This window comes from Eriocheir sinensis, chromosome 4 (assembly GCF_024679095.1).
Source record: "Eriocheir sinensis breed Jianghai 21 chromosome 4, ASM2467909v1, whole genome shotgun sequence".
NCBI classification, from domain to species: Eukaryota; Metazoa; Arthropoda; class Malacostraca; order Decapoda; family Varunidae; genus Eriocheir; species Eriocheir sinensis.
The window spans coordinates 5,259,785-5,266,890 of NC_066512.1; the positions used below are offsets into that span (position 1 = coordinate 5,259,785).

At 43.5% G+C, this 7,106-nt stretch overlaps 1 long non-coding RNA gene across 1 annotated transcript; it reads right to left on the reverse strand.

Annotated features, from left to right (window-relative positions):
- Positions 1-2,389: 2,389 nt before the first annotated feature.
- On the reverse strand, positions 2,390-3,472 carry LOC127007664 (uncharacterized). The gene is made up of 3 exons (XR_007760325.1): positions 3,293-3,472; positions 2,717-3,059; positions 2,390-2,551 (listed from the first exon to the last, which is right to left on the reverse strand). It is a non-coding gene; the product is annotated as an uncharacterized LOC127007664 (long non-coding RNA).
- Between the last annotated feature and the right edge of the window lie 3,634 nt (positions 3,473-7,106).

Genomic DNA, 7,106 nt, shown 5'->3' on the forward strand with positions numbered 1-7,106 from the left:
CGTGCTAAGGGTCAGCCCTATGGTTCACGAGTGAGGCGGTAGAGGGCGGGCAGCTCACCAGCTGAAGTGGATGCAACCAATGGAAATCAGTGAAACAAAAAAGACAGCCAATCAGGATCAAGGAAGGTTATTGCAAAAAAACGGCGCCAGACGAAAACTACCGCGAGTCAGTATTTCCTCAAGTCCGTACAGCCAAGCTAAGATGGGGAAGACTAGTGAGTATTGGCCGGAGAGGAGGTTGCCGTGCAGGAAATAACGACGGTCAAGATTTTAGAACTGGGGCAGTTGTCAGGCGCGGCAAAGAGGTGTGGGTTAGAGGTGAACAACGTATGCTATGTGTGTGGGTACGAGAGGAAGTTAGAGGCTCAGGAATGCATAATACGTGCATTGAGGAGTGAGATGAGGGAGCTAAGGAAGAGGTTTGACAGTGCTCAGGCGAGGCAAGTCCTGGGGGCCGGCCTGGCAAGGGCGATGGACAAGGAAGAGGCAGGTGTGAGCACGGGTGCCTGATGGGGGGAAGAAAGGTGTGACATTCATGTATGGGTGAAAGGGGGGGTGACGATATGATTGAGCACTTGCTACTTGAGTGATGTATATAAGAGAGAAAAGGGGATTATGGTAACAGTTGTGACCGAATGGAATAGGATGTTAGAGAGGGATGTAAAAAGGTTAAATGCATGCAATATTATTTCAGCTGAGGTAATTTTCAAAGCAGGCAATTGTTGTCATTCAGTAGATCATGTCATCCTTCATCATCAGAAATCATTTTCAAGACTCAATTCTGACCTGTCACATTGCGTAGATTTTAATTGTCATTCTTAGTCAGTTGAGGTCATCTTGAAGCCAACAATTCTTGTTTCATAGTTCAATTCTTGTCATTCTTTCTCTTTTTGTTCCTCAGGTATATTTTGCAAATTGATATCATATTTATTTCCATTTATTTAATTTTGGGAGCAGGCATTAAGGCCAGGTTACCTTATATTTAGTTCAATTAGGTCAGATCAGGTTAGGTTAGATTTAATTTGATTAGGGTATTTAGTTTTAATTGTGTTCAATGAATGTGTAATATGCTTCAGTTATATAATGTGTACTCGCCATTGCCAATGGAGCTTGGGAATAATAACACATGACTTAGTCATTCACTTTTTTTTTTTATTGGATTAACCCGCAGCTTGGGTAGATATTACAGCTTGATGTAGCACGTAACAGCTAATACAGCACAACAAATAAGTAATTACTGAGAAATCATATATACAGGAAGGTAGTTGGTGTGGAAGAGAAATGGCTACTAACTCTGCCCTGTGCACAGGGAGTGTTAAGTGGTGCCACAAAGAGATGCTCAGGGCTGAGAAATGTAAATCAAGTAGGGGTACATTACAGGTGCCCAGTTTGTGAAAGAGGGGACGGGAAACAGAGGAAATAGGTAATTGGAACTGTGTGGCAAAGCAGAAGGGAGGAAAGGACCTGCAGAAGCCACTGCCTCAACAGACATTTTTAAATGGTTTGACTATAGTAAGTCTGCTGGTCAACAGAAAAATATTCTTAATGTCGTGCCTGGCATGGGCACTCCTTAATAATGTTGGTTAATTATACCTCAAAGTAGAATTAATTGTTGATCACTTAAACCAGAGAGTAAAATTAGTAGTTTATTTACGAAGTCTTATAAAGCACCGTTATCGCATACAGGGTTATCATCTGCCAAATAATATGGGCAGCGTGACTTTAAGAATATTACTTAAGGTAAATATATTTGTTTAAAGATTCTGATGATGAATTAAGGGTCAAGGGACAGGATTCAGCCATACAAGACTAAATTGTCGCTCATAACACTTAGAACTCAGTCTAATTATAAACTAACATGTAAACACAAGAAACAAGTAGCACCAACACACAAACAAAACCTATCAAGTGTTCCCACTAACATGTGGTAAAAAACCTGCTCATTCAGTCTAACACCACTCATCAACTTAATTAAGCCTTGACTACAACTACTGAGTGTTTGCACTCCACCGTGGTTACCCCTGATAATGACACACACACCATTTGTCCTTTTCCCTCTTTCCTCCTCCCGCAAACAACCCCAGGGCATGCTGGCTTGGGTCCTGACAGCAGTCAGCCTACCATCAGACAGACTTACTTCGACACCTCTGTCTGGGGCGATACCTCGTATAAGAGTCCTTAAATATAATATTATAGCCTAGGTATATTGAACACTTCTATGTATGTGAGGCCGGTTATGCTATACGAACCAACAAGTTGGAGAGGATGACATGGAGCCAAGAGTGCAGAATGCTGAGATACATGGGGCATGTGAGATGGACAAGTAAGGTATCAAACTAGGTGATAAGAATGAGTGGTGTGGAGGTGGTGCCCCTCTTGATCAAAAGACGCTGAAGTTAGGGTTGACTGAAGATCTGCCGGGCAGCATGTTGGTAACCCTCCGCCACTTGTCAATGGTTGAAAACTCTCAGCGTCTTGCGGTGGGAGTCGAGTCCTCTGGATCACCACATACACACGCTGACCACTCGGCCACCAGTGCACCATATGCAATCTGCAGGTGTAAGCTGATATTAATTACATATTAATAATAATCGCCATATAAATTATGATCAAGAATGCCGAACATGTGGCCATTATGATTTCTTGTTTTGTTCTTATGCACATTCACATTTGAAAGTAATCTATTACTAACTGCAAGGTCTACATATATGCATACCTATACTCAGGAAAAGAAGTTTCTAATAAATTCCTGCCTGACAACTTGACCAGGAATCAGTCTGTTGTTTCTCACAGGCTGAACTGTTACTTCTTCTGCAGCGATCCACTCAGTAGTTGTGCAGGAGCATACAAGAAGTCGCAATCTTCATAGTCTTCTTGGGGTCATACTGCAAACTTCCTCCTGACTTATGTAGGCACCTGCACCTTGACTTGAGGATCCCAAAGGTCCGTTCGACAACGCATCTTGTCCTGTGATGACTTGTTGTAGCGCTCCTCCCCAGGTGTTGTCGGCCGTGCAACTGGGGTCATCAGGAATGGCTCCAGAGGATACGCAGTGTCTCCTGTGAAGTTGAAAATTCATTAATGCATTATTTATCATTATGAAATGCATGAAAACTATCTTAAAAATTCTATTAATATCTATTGCTGTGGTTGACATCTTTATCTCATGACTGGCCTTTTCACAAAGTACCTGAGTTACTTTATCAATGGCCCTTGATTGGTCCATTCCAACACCGTTTCCAATAACACCTTGAAAGCTGCCACTCGCAAAAAACCTTAGTGAAGCCAGAACCTGGGTGTGTGTTGGGAGTGCATGTGCCCTCCTGGTTCTCCTTTCCAGGTGGGGGCGAAACTCATCACAGAGCCTGATGATTTCCTGACGGGGAAATCTATACACCTGCAACAGGTGCTCATCACTGACATGTAGTGCGTTGAGTGGGTCCCGATATCTCCTTTCCCTGCACAGTTTGCGATTGAAACTGTATGCCGCAAGCTCCATCTGTGAAACACAGAAATAACTACATTACTAGACAGGACTAGAACATACGGTAATTATTTAAGACACATAATTGTAACCTAATTAAATGGCCCTTAAAAGGTAAAGAAATATCAATGTTACGGTAAGCTAGTTAAATGGCCCTTAAAAGGAAAAGAAATATCTATGATGCTGTTATCTAAAAATAAATTGAGGACGTAAAGCAAATAACAATAATAATAAAGAAAGAAACATGTTTAAAAAATATGAGTACAGCTCCCCGAGCCAAAGCCTTCTTGGCTACACCTAAATCTCCACAACTAATGCACAAACCATGCATGAGTGACATTTATGTGACCCATGCCACGTTGAAATAAAGCTATACACATGTATGGAGGCTATTACAGCTTCATGGGATAAGAAATACTAATCCAAGCCACCTGAGCCAAAGCCTTATTGGCTACACCTAAATCTCCACAACTAATGCACAAACCATGCATGAGCGACCTTTATGTGACCCCTGACACGTTGAAATAAGGCTATACACATGTATGGAGGCTATTACAGGTGCATGGGATAAGAAATATTAATCCAAGCCACCCGAGCCAAAGCCTTATTGGCTACACCTAAATCTCCACAACTAATGCACACATCATGCGTGAAAGACGTTCCTGTGAACCTTGCCACGTTGAAATAAGGCTGTACACATGTATGGAGGCTATAAGAGCTTCATGAGATTAAAAAATATTGATGTATGCCAACCAAGCCACCGCCTAAATCGGCTACACTTAAATCTCCACAACTAACCCACACATCATGCGTAAAAGGCGTTCCTGTGACTCTTGCCACCTTAATGTAAAGCTATACCTAAGTAGGAGTGCAAACACGTACCTTATATTGTGTATAGAGGTGGAGATGTGGATGAGGCGGAAACACTCCTTTAATGGCGACGGGCTAGGACGGAAACTGGTTGGATCTAGCCCCGCTCCCGAGCAGTCAGGCTGAGGGGCGACCTGACGTCACAAGATGGCGTCTAGGACGTTTTTTGAACATCGCACGGGGCAGCACTTGCAACCACAATGGCGGATTTAGGACCAAATGTTGAGATACGACCGTTTGAGCATCCGCCGCCAGGTTCTTCTTGCCCCAATCGGAAATAATAGTTAGGTCTGAGGCTAAGCGTTCTGCAGCCTCCAGCCTTGAGTCGTTAAGTTCCTGAAGGGTGGGTCTTCTATTAAAAGAAGTTGAATAATGCAGAGTGGAATCATCGGCGTAGGAATGGATAGGACAGTTCGTTTTGGAAAGAAGATCATCAATGAACAACAGAAAAAGAGTGGGAGATAGGACAGAACACTGTGGGACACCACTGTTAATAGATTTAGGGAAAGAACAGTGACCGTCTACCACGGCAGAAATAGAACGGTCAGAAAGGAAACTGGAGATAAAGGTACAGAGAGAAGGATAGAAACCGTAGGAGGGTAGTTTAGAAAGCAAAGATTTGTGCCAGACCCTATCAAAAGCTTTTGATATGTCCAGCGCAATAGCAAAAGTTTCACCGAAACGGCTAAGAGAGGATGACCAAGAGTCAGTTAAGAAGGATAGGAGATCACCAGTAGAACGACCCTTGCGGAACCCATACTGGCGATCAGATAGAAGGTCAGAAGTGGAAAGGTGCTTTTGAATCTTACGGTTAAGGATTGATTCAAAAGCTTTAGATAGACAAGAAAGTAAAGCAATAGGACGGTAGTTTGAGGGATTGGAGCGGTCACCCTTCTTAGGTACAGGCTGTATGACGGCATACTTCCAGCAAGACGGAAAGGTAGATGTTGACAGGCAGAGGCGAAAGAGTTTGACTAGGCAGGGTGATTCTGACACTATCTGTAATATACAAGGATATAACGGTATAGACTCAAAGAGCCCAGGGTCAACCTGGAACTGGGTGACTCTGGAAACTGGGTGCTCTGGAAACCCAGTTCCAGGTTGACCCTGGGCTCTTTGAGTCTATACCGTTATATCCTGTTGTATATTACAGATAGTGTGTTCAGATATGAGTAAAAAAAAATCGTTATACACAGTGGAAAATAACAGGCATGCAAATGACAGAATAAGGAGGGGGGACCGATGTCTCGTCGGGGGACCGATCAGTCTGCAGTAGATGCGGGCCAGCTGGTCCCCCCTTTAACCCTATACGTTCCGACCCCTTGAGATTTTTCGCCCTCGTATAGCCAGCATCGTATTGATTTTTCTGAACAACAATAACGCTCGTGAACACTAAGTACTGGAACCTAATCAATGGTGTAAAGCAATAGTGAATAATGAGTGAAAAGAAACTCTCAAGAAATAAAATCCTTTTCTCCCTCTTCCTCCTATTCTTCCTTCTTTTCTTCTTCTTCCTCCTCTTCCTATTCTTCCTTCTTTTCTTCTTCTTCTTCCTCTTCTTCCTTCTTTTCCTCCTCCTCTTCTTTCTCCTTTTCTTCTTCCTCCTCTTCCTCTTCTTTCTCCTTTTATTCTTCCTCTTCCTCTTCTTCCTCCTCTTCCTCCTTTTCCTTTTCTCGCTAGCTTCTCGCCTCTTTTCTTCCTCTTCCTTTCTTCTGCCTCTTCCTTCTTCCTCTTCCCTTCCTTCTTCCTCTTCTTCTTCATCTTCCTCCTCTTCCTGCTCTTCCTCCTCCTCCTCTTCCTCTATTTCATCCTATTCTTCGTCTTACTCTTCTTCCTCCTCTTCCTCCTTTCCTTCCTCCTTCTTCCTCCTTTTCCTCTTCTTCCTCCTCTTCCTCTTCTTTCTCCTTTCCTCTTCCCTCTTTTCCCTCCTCTTCCTCTTCTTCTTCTTTTTCCTTTTCCTCTTCCTCTGCTTCCTACTTTTCCTCCTCTTCCTAGCTTCTCGTCCTACTCTTCTTCCTCATTCTTCCTCTCACTCTTCCTTTTCTTCTTCCTTCTCATCTTCTTCTTCCTTTTTCTTGATTTTGCTCTTCTTCTTCCTCCTCTTCCTCTTTCTCTTCTTCCTCCTCTCCCACCTCTTCCTCTATTTCCTCCTCTTCTTCCTCTTCCTCTTCTTCATCCTCTTCCTCCTTTTCTTCCTCTTCTTCCTACTCTTCCTAGTCTTCCTATTCTTCCTTCTTCCTCTTCTTCCTCCTTATTGTCCCCTTCCCTCTTTTCCTCCTCTTCTTCCTCTTCTTCCTCCTCTTCTTCTATACTTTTCCACCTCTTCCTAGCTTCTCGTCCTCTTCTTCTTCCTCTTCTAGCTTCTTCCTCCTTTTCCTCCAATACCTCTTCTTCTTCCTCTTCCTTTTCTTCTTCCTCTTTTTCCTCCTCTTCTGCATCTTCCTCTCCTTCCTCTTCTTCTTCCTCCTCTCCCTCCTCTTCCTCTATTTCCTCCTCTTCTTCCTCTTCTTCATCCTCTTCTTCCTCCTTTGTGGTGATGATGGTGATGGTGGTGATGATGGTGGTGATGATGGTGATGATGGCGATGATGGTGGTGATGATGATGGTGGTGATGATGATGGTGATGATGGTGGTGATGATGATGGTGGTGATGATGATGGTGGTGATGATGATGGTGGTGATGATGGTGGTGGTGATGATGGTGGTGATGATGGTGGTGATGATGATGGTGGTGATGATGATGGTGGTGATG